This window comes from Schistocerca cancellata, chromosome 8, assembly GCF_023864275.1.
Source record: "Schistocerca cancellata isolate TAMUIC-IGC-003103 chromosome 8, iqSchCanc2.1, whole genome shotgun sequence".
NCBI classification, from domain to species: Eukaryota; Metazoa; Arthropoda; class Insecta; order Orthoptera; family Acrididae; genus Schistocerca; species Schistocerca cancellata.
In genome coordinates, this window is record NC_064633.1 from 411960412 (window position 1) to 411976218 (window position 15807).

A 15807-nucleotide genomic window follows, 5' to 3' on the forward strand; every position below is an offset into this window, starting at 1 on the left:
GAATTTCGTAGGGGCGCACGCCAGTTCGATGAGGCAATGTTATTACATTAAAAACCAATTTAATGATGGAGCTGAATATCTATAATTCGCAATGTGTCAATGTTCGAGATGGGAAATGTGGGCAGGCAAACAACAGATTGGCTTAAGGTTTAATGATCTTTGAGTGGCAAGATTACAGTTTCATTCAGACAGTTGTTACAACATAATTAATTTTACTAAAAGTAAAATCAGGCTCCTTTTTAAAACAACCGCTTGGATTCAGTCATTGAATCTCTGAATAACCACTTTGGTTGAAATTAACGCTAACAGTCGAGGAAAGTGATTTTGGTAGCTACATATAATTACTGCACTGAGTTAGTGAAATGTCATCTGTACAGAAATAATCTTTGGTATCAGTAAAATAGTGAACATATACGACAGAATCATTAATGAGTCAATGCGTACACTGCTCTAAAACCCCTTGGTCAAGACAATTTCAATTTTATTCACACGGATGAACTACATGATGTGTATTATGTTTGGTTTATTGTTCTTTCACGTAAATTCCCATCCAGTATTATTTTTTTGACAGCATATGAGGGTACTGTGTAGTAGCTGAGGCTCTTGCTTGCCTAAAAGCAGTGGACTCTTGATGTTCCATTACTGAGTGAGTATATCATAATTAATTTCGGTAGTTGCTAAATAGAGTCATATAATGGCAGTACCTGTTGAAGTTTGAATCTCTTAGTATAAAGAAATTTGCGGGCAAATAAGATTAAACGTGAAACAGAGGCTGCCCAGTACTTCACAGACTCATCCCAGCTGCCAATCACACCCAAGCACACACCAGAGAGAGAGAGAGAGAGAGATATATATGCGGAATGACTTCTTTCACAGGTAGCCATGGTCTTCATTTGTAACACACTTCCCAAACAAATGCCACTGCATAATTAAATTGGAGCAGCTTTTAGGCTGTGTATCAACGTATTCCTTTTTACGTGGGTTCTCAAGTTCAGCTGAAAAGTACGTAAGAACATGACAAGAATAGTTGCTTTACTACAAGTCGATTGATGGAAAAGTTCAACGCATTAACCATACATCATAATTTTGGGATATTTACCGTGCTATATTTTATGGAAAATCTGCTTCTGAAATTACAATCTGTTTAAGAGCCTTTATCAATGTTCACTTTATGTGACTCATATGAATATAACATACAGAGGTATGTTTCTCCACATATGTTAAACTTTCACTGTTATGATATGAGTGAATTAAAATCAGATGTGCTGGAGGTAGGGTTGTAGATTATTCCATTGGATTTAGGCAAATAAATGCCTAATTCTGCATACACAGCTAATTGTTGCTCTAAGCCTTTTTACTCAAAAAGATTTTCAAGTGCTTAAGAGGAAATTACAGATGACAGATGGTTTTGTTTGTTATTTAATAACATTTGCTGGTTCAAGTCACGATTTTTCTGTAATTATTTGCTGCACAGCTTAGTTCAGAAAACGAAACACGCTGGATAAGGACCACGTGAACATGAAATACATATGAGAGGAGCCTGCAGATGTAGAGATGAAAATAATTCTAACCTTGTAATTACTGACAAAAAAGCACACAAAATTTATAGCAGAGCGGTGAACAATACAGATACAAAATTCAATTAAAGGGAAACAGCCATGTACCAAAGCATATCACATTTACAATAAATCTGGACGACAACTCTTCGCAGATGACCATTGAAATTTCGCCTAATCAAATTCAGTAAATACAAATGCAACACTAGCTCAGAAAGTGAGTAAACTTCTTGAAAAACAATTCAGAAAGAAAACTTCAAATCTAAACATACAATAGACTTATAATTAATAAATTGAAACCCTATCAGTGGCCGGCCGTAGTGGCCGAGCGGTTCTAGGCGCTACAGTTTGAAACCGCGCGACCGCTACGGTCGCAGGTTCGAATCCTGCCTCGGGCGTGGATGTGTGTGATGTCCTTAGGTTAGTTAGGTTTAAGTAGTTCTAAGTTCTAGGGGACTGATGACCACAGCAGTTAAGTCCCATAGTGCTCAGAGCCATTTGAACCCAATCAGTCCATAGTCAAAGGCAAACAAAGACAGCAAACTAGCTATAATGAAATAAAGAGAGAAAACACCTGAATTCTTTAATGCTAAGACTTAACAAAACAATTACAACTTAAAATTAAAGAGCTATTAAAAAACACTCATTTTTTGTTGACTGTAATTCATATATGCTAAACTAAAGCTCCATATTTAAGAGCACAGCCAACATTACACAAGGTAGGAGATCCATTTGGATGAAGCAACAGTTTTACTCTGACAGTGAATTTCGAAGATTTACACAGTCTGGTGGATTTATGTGGATTAATATAGCGTGTATGTGTTGTGTTACAACTTTGGAGTACTCTGTGATACTGTTTAGTAGAGAAAATCAAACACTATTTCAGTACATGGCTCATAGTTTTGTGGAGGTCTTTGACCGAAAGGATGCACGAAAATACAAATGCTAAAGTGAAATAAAATTGTAAATGTCTCCAGTGCTCTCAGGATTCTTTTCCAATCGTGTTACATCACATACACCAACACAATTTGGAAACCCTGAAGGAACAAACATGTTTCCTATAATCTAAGAAGTGCAAAGGGCTTACAGTTACACAAAACACGATTTCGGAGCAAGTCTCAAAACAATGTTGTGTAGACCAATATAAATTCAAGTGTAAGTATCTCCAGTGACTGTGCAACAGTAAATTAGTTGTTTCATTTAATATCAATAACAGTCACAGTAGCACCAAACCAAAACTGTTCACATTAAAAGTGGGACACCCAACCCCACCAGTAGTCAACTATATAAATAGCTTGGCGTACGAAGCGTCCCAGAAACTAAATAAAATACTGGTAAAAAATTACAGAAATAGGTATGATACAATGTACTGCATAAAAACAGTATGGCATTTGCTGAAGAACTAAAAGCCACTACGTCCATCAAGGTACTCAGTTTTTAATCACTAGATATTTCCAGCTGTTACTCGAACATACCTACACAAGAAGCTGTTGGCAACAGCCAGAAGAAATTGATGAAACATAAGAAACTTACACACAGCAAAACTCATAGAACTCCTCTAGTACCCCAAAAAGGACAGTCAACTCAGAGCCCAACCTAAACCAACACATACCAAAGGTTATAACTATTTTACATTTAATCCTAACAATTATAAGCAGCCAGATGTCTTAGCAATTGAATCATATATACCTGGTACCACAGCTGACATATACACTAATAATTTGGAACCAAAACGTTTAACAGCCAAACCCATCGACTAAATAATATTGCATTTTGTAGGAAAGATATAGATGACAAATTACTGATATTCAAATGGCATTACAAAGAGATAAAAAAAGACTCCAAACTGATTTAATAGTGTACACCATGAAATTACAATTACAGTGGAGAAATATCAACTATCGATACGCACGTATTTCAAGATGCAACACTACAAACACATTCAAAATTTATAGGAAAGATACAATGACCAACACTACAATCTTCGCAACAATGTTATCCAAAAATTCATAAAAAGCAGCACTAGTAAATCTTCGCAGCCTAAATAAAATACCTTTGAACCAAGAAACAACGCAATATAAAATAAATATAGCGAAACAAATCACAGTTATAAACGTTTTCACTGCTTCAATAGTAGTTCAGTACTGGGCAATGTAATGAAAGAAATGAATACAAACTATGTACACGTCTTCAAAGTTACAAGACCATCAAATTTAACATAAAGTTTAACCGCAACTAACATTCGGCCACTACAATACATAAAAACATGTAAGGAAAGCTCAGTATTGAGCTTAGGACAAAGAGTAGATCTTTCCACGTCAGGTATAGACAGCACAACAATGCCTAAATACACTATACACAAACTGCACCAAAAAACCACACACATACACAATACAGGACACCCAATTTGAAACCTAGAACGAAATTGTTACTCTACCCAAAAATAAAAGTCATGAAATGCATGTGTTGCAAGAAGTGAACATACATTCACATCCTACAAAAAATATGAAGATACGTTATGGGAAACTAGACAGTGACTCAGTGAAATTGTTAAGATGGTTTAATGATATTCTTAAATAAGGAAAATAAAACAGCGATGGGTAGATATGAGTACCTTGTAATTAATATACTGTATAAATGAATAACGGTTTTAGGTTATATACCGAAATGAACTCTGCACTAAAAAATAGTATTAAATTCGGACTGCTGGTATCATAATAGACGTGTTAATAATATTTGTGACTGTTCTTTATGCATATTTCAGTTTGTTAACGTGTGATGTAGAAATAATGGACAATATGCTTGAGTTTCCACTTAGAAGTACACTAATTAATCAATAACTAAACTTTATTTCCAATTTCTGCAGTATCTAATGTTGTGAATTGGCAGGAGCCAATTCATGGAGTTTGGAGGAAGCCGAAAGGCACGCGATTAAGCTCACGCAGGCTGGCGTGAGGTCTGGAACAGGTCAGAGAAATAAGACTAGCAAAACAAGAGTAACTGGTAGAATACTTAACTTTAATCCACAATTAGTGAACATCTCTCGTTACTGTACATGCTTCACAATATTAATTATCAAATGCTATGGCGCCTTGCTAGGTCGTAGCAAATGACGTAGCTGAAGGCTATGCTAACTATCGTCTCGGCAAATGAGAGCGTAATTGTCAGTGAACCATTGCTATTAACGTCGTCTGTACAACTGGGGCGAGTGCTAGGACGTCTCACGAGACCTGCCGTGTGGCGGCGCTCGGTCTGCAATCACTGATAGTGGCGAGACGCGGGTCCGACGTATACTAACGGACCGCGGCCGATTTAAAGGCTACCACCTAGCAAGTGTGGTGTCTGGCGGTGACACCACATCTAACAAGAAAGATACATCAGCAATTACAAAATTCCACCCTTTTACATTACTGTAAAGGCTCCAAAAGAATGCAGCTATTCACACAACTTTCACATCACTAAAAATGTAATAGTACAAGAAAAACACATTTGATAACTGTAATCATTTCCCGAAATGCGTTGTGTGGAAAAAAAATCGTTACTTTTGTCAACAAACGTCATTTAATAAACCCGTTGTTTTTGTAGTCGTAGGCTTACAACAACCATTTCATAACGAATAAAATAAAAAGGGAGCTACAGACTTTAGCCATAGCCACCATCTTTTCTGTGTTCTTTATTTCTTTTAAATTTAATGGATGAGTTACTTCTTCTAAATACAATGCCACTGCAAGCCTGTTTACCTTGCTGAGTCATACTCTGTTGTACTGCGCCACACTTTAGATACCACTAACGCCAACTTTGTACTGCGTTTCCCTTTAGATACCACTAACTCGTAGGAGATATACTGTATGAACAGGCTCTAACAGCACGGCAATATGTAGATGGAAAGCAACGTCGGCCAATGTAGCTCACTCTTGTAATACTACAATAACTTGTCCTGACAAGATCTTGCCTACACTCAAGGATTTTAATCTGTGTGACTTGAAGTAATCATTTGTACTAACACAACGACGTCACGGAAGATTTGATATTCAGCTTCTCTCACTATAAAACACACTAGAGCTCTCTACGACACCACTATGTACGAAAGAATGGACACAATACCACTTTTCGTGATGTAAAGGGGTCTGTGATAGCTATATGGATATTAATTACTCCATGGAGTCGCCAATCAATTGCAACAACGCATCTGACTGTCAGGTTCACTAGGTTCGAAAGATAAACTACCACCAAAGTTAACATCAATCACCAGAAAAATTCTAAATGTGAGAGTCTACGTGGAGTAGGAATGATGTATTTACTTCACTAGTAACAGCAAACTACAGTGAAGCTTGCTCTGTGTACTCTGACAACTAAACTTTCTCAACGACTTAGGTACCAGAAACGATAGCTTTCGTATATAGCTGATGGATACGTCATATTTTCTTATCATGTGCCTCTAATACTTGCTCCTCTTTTAAAGCTACAACGAATAGTCGTATATACACTCACTCACTGTGAACGTTACAAAGTTTTACGTAAATCGGAGAATACGTTCACAAGTCAGTTATAATTTTATACCCTCTATGTCTCCTTGTCAATCAACGATAACCTCTGTAAGTAGCGCTTTGGTGCAACAATATGCTTGACTCGTTTGTAATTATATCATAATAAACTATTTCGTTAATCTCAACCTTTCGGAATTAAGTGGAATAACTTTAATTATAAATGAAATCATTTTTCAATAACACACCAATTTCTTTCCATGTCGAAAGATTAATTACCTTTCTTTTCGTTGCAAGTCGTTCACCGAAAAATACTATTGCTTCTCTTTAATTTCTTTGAACTTTGCTTTTGCCAGGATTCCATTCTTTTATTTCATTGGTCTTTGGATTTACTTTATTCCGAAAAGATGTATTCCAGATATTAGGCTGCTTTGAAATAAGCCTTTGATTATTTTTTGTAATAGTTTGGGGATAAAGGGCAAGTCGGCACTGACTTTAAAACCGTTTTCTTTATTTCCTACAGTTAAATCAATTACAAGTATAAGCCAGTGTTTTGTTTTACGAGTGCTGGTTATATATTCAAAATAACAAAATAAAAACCTATAACGGCTCTTTTCCAGCTATATGGTCTTCAAATAATCAGACAAAGTCCAACCACTTCAGGGGTTTGACTTCCGCGATCAACTAATATTTAAAATCAGAAACACAGCACTCGACGATCTCTTTCAGACAGCATTAGCGCGTTCTCTTTTAAATATTTCTTGATTTGTCGTTTAGGGCCAAAGGGAAAAGGTATCACATTCTCGATAAACTTCCGATTGTTTCTCAATAAATAACTACGTATTACGTAGGACGACCACTCTTTTTAATAGATACTACACATTCAGTGTATCCAATAATATTTCCGGAATTTACTACATTGCGACGATCACGCCGAAGCCACACGATAAATCCCAACCAAATGTCAGTAACTCACTACTCCTTAGTGCTTGCATACACCTATACAACCACAATAATACAATGTAGTGCTACTATTCCTCAGTACGTGCTTTAATCCTCAACCACAAAATAACTAAACAACATCGCGTGAACAGGGATCTTCACATATACCATCCAGCGGAAAATCTCACATAAATAGTGAAATACTGTTCACCTACCATCGCGTGGCTATGAAGTAGCACAATGCACTATTAACCACAACTAGGAGAAACTCATCTCACACTTAAATAAATCTGAGCTTTTCCTATACCAGGAGAGTCTACACTCTACCAAAATCGGCGACGTAACCATTTTCTACACAGGTCGATCATCGTTTCAAAATACCTTTCGAAACAACTTAGAACTGCTTTAAAAATTTGAGTTCTATCCCCATTGTAGACTAATTCACGTATCGTACGTGAGAGCCGATCTTATCACACTCTAGATATTCTCTCTCGAGGCGCTACTCTAACGATACTCCGATACTACTACTGATATTCTAAAGGGACAAGCCGAGAACCATTCGCTGCGAACAAACATATAATGCTAATTCTCTCTTTAACAATAAGTGCTTCTTCTTTGCAGTCGCCGGCAAGCGTCCGTAGTGGCCAGATGCATAGTAATTGTTATCTTTGCCGCACGCCGCAATTCAGCAGACTTGACAGGACACAGCTTTTCTCGACCATCAAATGTCACATATCTACAATATTTTAACACAAAAATATAATAAAAGTATACAAAAAACTTAATTTCTTTCTTCTACCACATATAGATCGATAATAAGTTGAGGCGATACAAACAAATGAGGAGCGTTTCTTTGAAATTTTTCCAGTGACCTAACGGTTACAGAAATTCCATGCCAAAGAACGGTTAAGTATTTACTGAAGTTGCAGTACATGTGTAACGGTTCTTATCGATTCTGTACGTGCACATTCTGTTCCCAGCTAATGTCGTCGACATTTGTACATCTGCTGAGACATTCAAGAACATTTGCTGAACTACTCAGTCATGTAAGCTTTTCGTCTTAGATGTGGGCTTTCTGTGCGTCAGAAGAATAGGTACTTGACGAGGCGGGAGACAGATCTACTTGAACTGAAGACGAGTCAGAAAGGACACATTGCTTCTCGTCGCTGGAGTCGACCAAAGGTTACTTGGCAGTAACTAACCTCCGTTACAATTTTGTCAGTCGAAACTCAAGAAATCTTGGGATTAACGTCCACATATCGCAAGGAAACATGTGCGTTTTGTTTTCAGAAAAAGTGATACAGATTTATCTTTAGGAAAATGTTTCACTTTGATGTGCACAGTATTTAGCAGCTTCAAGAGCATATCACCAATTTTATAATGCAACTAGTTGGGGTAATCTAGATGACAGTAGCAGCTGTTACTGAAATTCCATACCAAAGAACGGTTACGTATTCCTAGGTGCTGAAAATACCAGTAAGGAAAAAACATTGGCCCGTGGGGGGATTGAACCCACGACCTTCGCGTTATTAGCACGACGCTCTAACCAACTTTTTTTTTCTTTTTTTTTTTAAAAAAAAACTTAGCTAACGGGCCGATGCGCAAGTTACAGCTATAGGAAAAATTGTTCGGCGTCGCTAAATTCCTAAAGAAAGGACGAAATGACGACAGCCAAATGAGAAGCGTATTCATTTTAGTTGTACGCGTACTTGTTGACCCCTAGATGGTATGCAACCCCATCTCGCGCTTCTTTATATCTTGACCTACTTCTACCTGATGCACCGCGCTGGACTGTAGTCCATCTTATCGGAAGAAATGATTGCGCTGAAGCTGAGTGTTGTCTTATGATTCCTGTTTTTCTTTTGCTCTTGTAATTACAAAATTATTAGACTATATTTTTAGAAGACCAGTTACCGTATCTAACTTTGGAATTTACAAAACAAATCATTCGACCGACGTGTATTTCGTTATCATATGCAACGATGTGTTATAATTTTTCAGGATGTTAATATACCTTGTTCGATTATCAACCATCCGCGAGGCCCGTTAGCTCAGTTGGTTAGAGCGTCGTGCTAATAACGCGAAGGTCGTGGGTTCGATCCCCCCACGGGCCAGTTATTTTTGCCTTAAGTATTCCTGTCTAACTAGGCAAAACGAACATAGATATGAAAGAACAGAAACAAGAGCTGATAATATGAACTCTGATGGAATTCCTTGAGGGCAACTTGATAGTAAAATACGGATCAACAAAGTCAACTACCTGACGATACGCAAGTATTCTGTGGAAGCGAAGCTATCGCTTTGTATTGACAGATGATGAAAATAACGATGTTAATAAACAGTATATATGTGTTAAGAGTGTCAAAACTGCCTGACGTATCACATCTAAAAATTAAGTAGGTCGCATACATAGTATGGACCAAAATGTGTTTAAATGAATGGAGTGAAATTTAAGAGAATGCAACCGAAATGATGCGTAGTTTATGGTCCTGAATATTCCAAAATAGGGTCAAGGGCACTGGTGGAGGTGGTACAACTCAATAAATAAAAGAGATTGGTTCAATTAGGCTGGTTGATATGGTGCCATAGGTAGCTAGCCAAGCTGGTGGCGATGCAAAGACGTCGGTGGTTTGAGACATGAAGATGGCAATGGACCACTACAATTCCTCAGATTGGCCAAGCAGCACTTACCTCTGCAGCAGTACGAATTGAGGATCTGCGGCTAATCTTTACAGGCTATGCTTTACCTTGCTCACCCTCGAAACTCAGCCGAATAATATTTCAAAAATTGAAGCGAAGATGCAGTAAGAGATACATACATACATACATACATTAATCCTTGTTCCATAAATCATGAATATGACATTTCGTAAGGATGTAGACCGTGTCACCTTAACGTACGTTTTCTTTACAAAAATTAATTAATTAGTTTTTTGTACAGTTACTACTTCATATCTAAGAATTCATCTATTGAGTAGAAGGAGTTGTCATTCAGAAATTCTTTTAATTTGCTTTTAAATGTTGTTTGGCTATCTGTCAGACTTTTAATACTATTTGGCAAATGACTGAAGATTTTTGTGGCAGCATAATTCACCCCTTTCTGTGCCAAAGTGAGATTTGATCCAGAGTAGTGAAGATCATCCTTTCTTCTAGTGTTGTAGCTATGCACTTCGCTGTTATTGTTGAATTGGGATGGGTTATTAATGACAAATTTCATAAGAGAATGTGTGTATTGCGAAGGTACTGTGAATATCCCGAGTTCCTTCGAAACGTCCCCTTTGAAAAATTATATAAGACTGTGCTTAAACTGACACAATATTTTTAGCGCAACGCAATCTGACTTTCAGAAATCCCTACAAAAGAATGGCCCTGACTAACATTAACCTATACCTTTCACAAATCACTTACCTCACAAAAATCTTCATTACTCTAACTACTGCAATACAGCGAGCGCCACTACTGCCAGCTAAATAAAAGATTCAAACTACTGAAGGCACTAACTACAGATGGGCATAGTTAGCAAATGAAAGATTTTAATAGAGAACAAACAATGTATTTACCTTAATAATCATAATATATATGCCATCCAGTCTTACAAATTTCAAGTCTCCGCCACTTCTCTCCCCACATCCACCACTGCTGCCGGCTCACCTCCAACTGCGCAACGCTACGCGCTGTTCACATCCAGCTGCCGCTGCCCAACACTACAATGGCAGACAACAATGCAAACTTGCCACAGACTGCACACAGCACAGCCAGTGATTTTCATACAGAGCGCTAAGTGGCGTTACCAATATAAAAACCTAAACAGCCTACTTATACCTTAAACAAATGTCTGCAAGGTGATCTTGCGTGGGCTCCAGCTATTATTCTGATTACACCCTTTTGTGGAATGAATACTTTCTCTATTAATGACAAATTGCCCCAAAATATGATGCCATATGAAAGCACTGAATGAAAATAGGCATAGTACGCTAATTTACTGATATGTTTATCACCAAAATTTGCAATAACCCTAATAGTATAAGTAGCTGAAGCTAACCATTTCAGCAGATCATCAATGTGTATCTTCCAATTCAATTTCTCATCAATACACACATCCAGAAATTTAGAGTATTCTGCCTTAGCAACAGACTTCTGTTCGTAGTCTATATTTAACAATGGTGTTACGCCATTTACTGTACAGAATGGTATAAACTGTGTGTTCTCAAAATTTAGCGAGAGTCCATTTGCAGAGAACCACTTAGTAATATTTTGAAAAACATTATTTACAATTTCCTTAGCTGATTCTTTCTTGTTGGGTGTGATTACTATACTTGTATCATCGGCAAAAAGAACTAGCTTTGCATCTTCATGAATGTAGAGTGCCAAGTCTTTAATATATATTAAGAAGAATAAGGAACCCAAGGTGAAGCCTGTGGGACACCATTCTTGATACCTCCCCAGTTAAAGGACTCTGCTGATTTTTGCAGACTATCTGTACTGTTAATTTCAACCTTCTGCAATCTTCCACTTAAGTATGAATTAAACCATTTGTGCACTGTCCCACTCATACCACAATCCTTAAGCTTATCTAGAAGAATTTCATGATTCACACAATCAAAAGCCTTTGAGAGGTGATGGGCGATGTTCAGTTATTCAATGCATTTAATATTTGATCAGTGAAAGCATATATAGCATTTTCTGCTGAAAAGCCTTTCTGAAAACCAAACCGACATTTTGTTGGTACTTAATTTTTACAAATATGTGATGCTACACTTGAATGCATTACTTTTTTTCAAGAATTTTGGAGAAAGCTGTCAGAAGTGAGATTGGGCAGTAGTGGTTAGCATCAGACCTATCCACTTTTTTAGGCAATGCTTTAACAATAGCGTATTTCAGTCTATCTAGAAAACTGCCCTGTTTCAGTGAGCTACTACACATGTGGCTGAGAATTCTATTTATTTTTTGGGAACAAGCTTTTAGTACTCTGTTGGAAATGCCATCAATTCCATGTGAGCTTTTACTTTTGAGTGAATTTATTATTTTCCTATTTTCAGTAGGAGAGTTGGGTTGAATTTCAATTTTATCAAATTGTATAGTACTGCCTCTTCCATATACTGCCTTACATTTTCTAATGAACAGCAGTTAAAAATTATTATTAAAAATGTTTTCTACTTCTGAGTTCTTGTTAACAAACTTTTCATTGTGTTTGATAGAAATACAGTCTTCCTGTGCTCTCATTTTCCCTGTTTCCTTTTTCAAAATATTCCAAATTGTTTTAATTTTACTATCAAATGTGCTAATCTCAGACATAATGCACATACCTGTGGACTTTTTAATAACTTTTCTTAATACAGTGCAGTAGTTTTTATAATGTTTCGTTGTTTTGGGATCATTACTCCTCATAGCTATAAGATACATTTCCCTTTTCCATTTACAAGATATTTTTATCCCTTTAGTGAGTCATGGCTTTTTACATGGTTTCTTAAAATTATATTTCACTGTTTTCTTAGGGAAACAAATATACTCACAAACGTATCATGAAATAGGTCAAATTTTGAAATAGCATCATTTCCCCCGTACACCTCATCCCAGACTAACTGTTGCAAGTTTTCCGTAATACTTTGAACTGCTAAATCATTAATTGAATGCAGTACTTTGGAAGACTGTTTTGCATTACTGTATGGAGCTATATCATATACTGTGACTAGCTGTGCATCATGATCAGAAAGACTATTCTTAATAGGAAAAGTTGTTATTTGATTACATTTATCTTGAGCTATAAAAACATCTATTGGTGTGCTGCTTTCCTGTACCATCCATGTAGGAAAATCAATAACTAACATCAATTTGAAAGAACCAAGTGTAACATTGTTGCTTTTATTTTCTGTGAAAGCGGTGCTGATAGACAATAAAAGCGGGTTAAAAGCTGTGAGCTGTCTGGGGAAGTTAACCTTGCATTACTGCGCAACTGTTTCACCAGGTATCCAGTCTAGATTACCAAATTCCCAACCAGACTAACATTAATTATAATCTTTTAATAGTCATACGACAACCGGTGATATATATATATATATAAAAGAGAATTTAAATAAAAAGAAATAAATCAGTTTATATTTGGAAATTTATTTTAACATTGATCATTGAAATTTCAGCATATTAAACTTGATTCATAACTAAACTGATGCCTTATTTAGGATTGTGAAAATGTGAGATTGTAATCTTACGGAACACATCAAATATGGAGCCAAGATTGGGAGACTGCATACAACACTGCATTCATAAAATAACACACGAAGATCGTTGAAACATACGCAAGAGGAAATTAACCACAACCAACCGATTCAATTTTCACCCAAAGAAGTTACGTTCGTAGCGCAATCCTGTCCGTCATGAAATTACCACACACTGGTATACTAAATTCATACTAACTCTCTGTGAAATCTTCCCGAAAAGAATAGCTGAGGGCTACTTTGATGATAACACCACATCCTTCACGTGGTCAACTTGGTTTACACAAAGAGTGTAACTCCACAATAATTTTGATAGTTAAAATAAATTAGATCAAAAAGCAATTTACAAAAGAAAAACCTCGAACTGGTTACTATCATCTTACTATTAACCTGATGGGTCAAACAATTGTATAAGCACATGGTACTGGTCTCACAAAGTACATCCCACATGGGTTGAACATAAAGAAAAGTTGCTATAGTGAAAAATATTGTCAAGACGAGACGTTATAATCTCACGCACATTCGCATTTAAGATTGATGATCTTAGTTAGAGTTACTGATCAACACATGGTTGCACTTTACTCACAAAGTAGTGACAAAGCAACTACCGGAATATATTCTGAACTTCACACTCGAATTACACTGCGTTGCAATTTACGATAACATTAGATATTTTAGAGCTAAACCTGAAATAAAGGTGATTAAATTTTCAGTTAGGCTGATCTTAAGAAATCCATTGTCCTATGGACTTAGCAGACACGCGCTTAGCTGGAGATCTTACCACTTCAGACGCTCGCCGTGGACAGACTGACCTGCGCTCCTACCGAGTGTGCTTCCCAGATACAAACGGAAGTGACCAGAGAGACAGCTTCCTATGCCAACATGACAAGGGATGGACAGGAACATACTAAGAATGGAAACCTCTCTGCTTTTAGAAAGCGTAGCTACCTGTTCCGACATTGGTCCTACTGTTCTCTAGCAGACAGGCTTCTCTGCTACCATCCAGCATGCAACTACAAATACATTTGCTCATTCATCCTCTCACACAGAAGGGAAGGGGGATGACAGTATCTTATCATATACCGTATATAAAAGAAAGCGGATGTAGGTTCCGTATGAGACTGTGTGACATGAATTACATATATGAATTACATATAAACTGTGCTTTAAAGTGTAGTAGTGTGACAGATCGTTCTTGTTTATGTGTAAAAGTAACACGTTTCACTGCTCAGTCTCCTCCCAGATAGTCAGAAACACCACAGTAAATTTAGAAGAGGAATTTATGCCGTAAATGACAACATATTTAAGAAATTAACATGAAAGGAATTTAACAGAGGCCTTTCACAAGTAATACTTCAAGGTCAAGCTTCCTGTCGGACTCTTTCAGAAAATCTACACTGAAATCTCCACAAACAATAATTTGCTTCCTCTGTCTGACAGATAGCACAACAAAGAATCGAAGTTCTACAAAAATAGTTCAATATTTCCCAATGGGGACCTATACATGGCTGTTATTATAAAAGTGCCATTATTTTGTTTAAGGTCACACGCACATGCTTTTACATGTTGCTCTATGCAAAATTTTTAGTTTCCAAATTTTTCACACTATGACAGATTTTAACATATGTGGCAACGCCTCCTTTCTCCATAGTGTCTCTACTTACTTGTGCTACATTTACCATTTCCATCCTGTGACTATACGATATACAGACAGGCACAGTACATGTATTTCACCCTCTGTTTCTAAATCTTCTAAACAAACAAGAAGCTCATCTACTTTGTTTTTTAATCCCGTGATAGTCTGAAGCAATATACTAACATTATTCACTGTGCTTGTATGTGAGTCTTGTGACATACTAACATTATTTTTCACTGTACTGTTATGAGAATCTTTTGATATTTAAACTTCTCTAGTACCTGCCTGCCTGAACTTCTCATTAAGCTTAATTTCAATCAATCTAGGATGACTGGACACTGATCTTAGCCTAAAAAAGTACTCCCATGAGTTTCAGTGCCCCCCCCCCCTCCTTAAAGATTTTGCTATGATCCCGGCAAGTTGACCCAACCCTTTCCTATTGAGATGCAGGGCATGTCTTGTGAAGTGCCACCTAACCAATACCATCAATAGGATCCAATCCTATAACTGACAAAGTAGCCACCCGAAGCACCTGAACTATCTCCATATTGACCCTCCTGACAGAGCTGTTCAATTGGGGCTGACCATACCGCATGCAAGCAGGAAGCAAGCCAACATTTATATGTTTCGTTGTAGATGCTATTTTTACCAGGTTACACTCAATATTGTAGCCCTGATCCCTAGCAACACTGTTTCCCGCTCCACCCACTACCACAACATGATCCCGCTTTGTAAAACCCTTGCACAATGATCCTACATCCTCTATCACTTGGCTAAGACATGCACTGGGCTTGAAAATACTTGTGATCTGGTACCTGTCACCTAATTTTGCCTGCAAGATCTGGCCCACACCTCTTCCATGGTCACTACATAACAAGAGAACTTTCCCCCTACTTTCACTAGGAAACCAACTATTGCAAAAAAGTAGAAAGTCTGTTGAGTGCTGGCTACACCTACATCTACTTGAGCCTCTT

At 37.2% G+C, this 15807-nt stretch overlaps 2 non-coding genes across 2 annotated transcripts; one reads left to right on the forward strand and one right to left on the reverse strand.

The window, feature by feature from the left end:
- Positions 1–8473: 8473 nt before the first annotated feature.
- Positions 8474–8578, reverse strand: Trnai-aau (transfer RNA isoleucine (anticodon AAU)). Its single transcript has one exon. It is a non-coding gene; the product is annotated as a tRNA-Ile (tRNA).
- Positions 8579–9022: 444 nt separating this feature from the next.
- Trnai-aau (transfer RNA isoleucine (anticodon AAU)) lies at positions 9023–9096 on the forward strand. The gene has a single exon. It is a non-coding gene; the product is annotated as a tRNA-Ile (tRNA).
- Positions 9097–15807: the final 6711 nt, after the last annotated feature.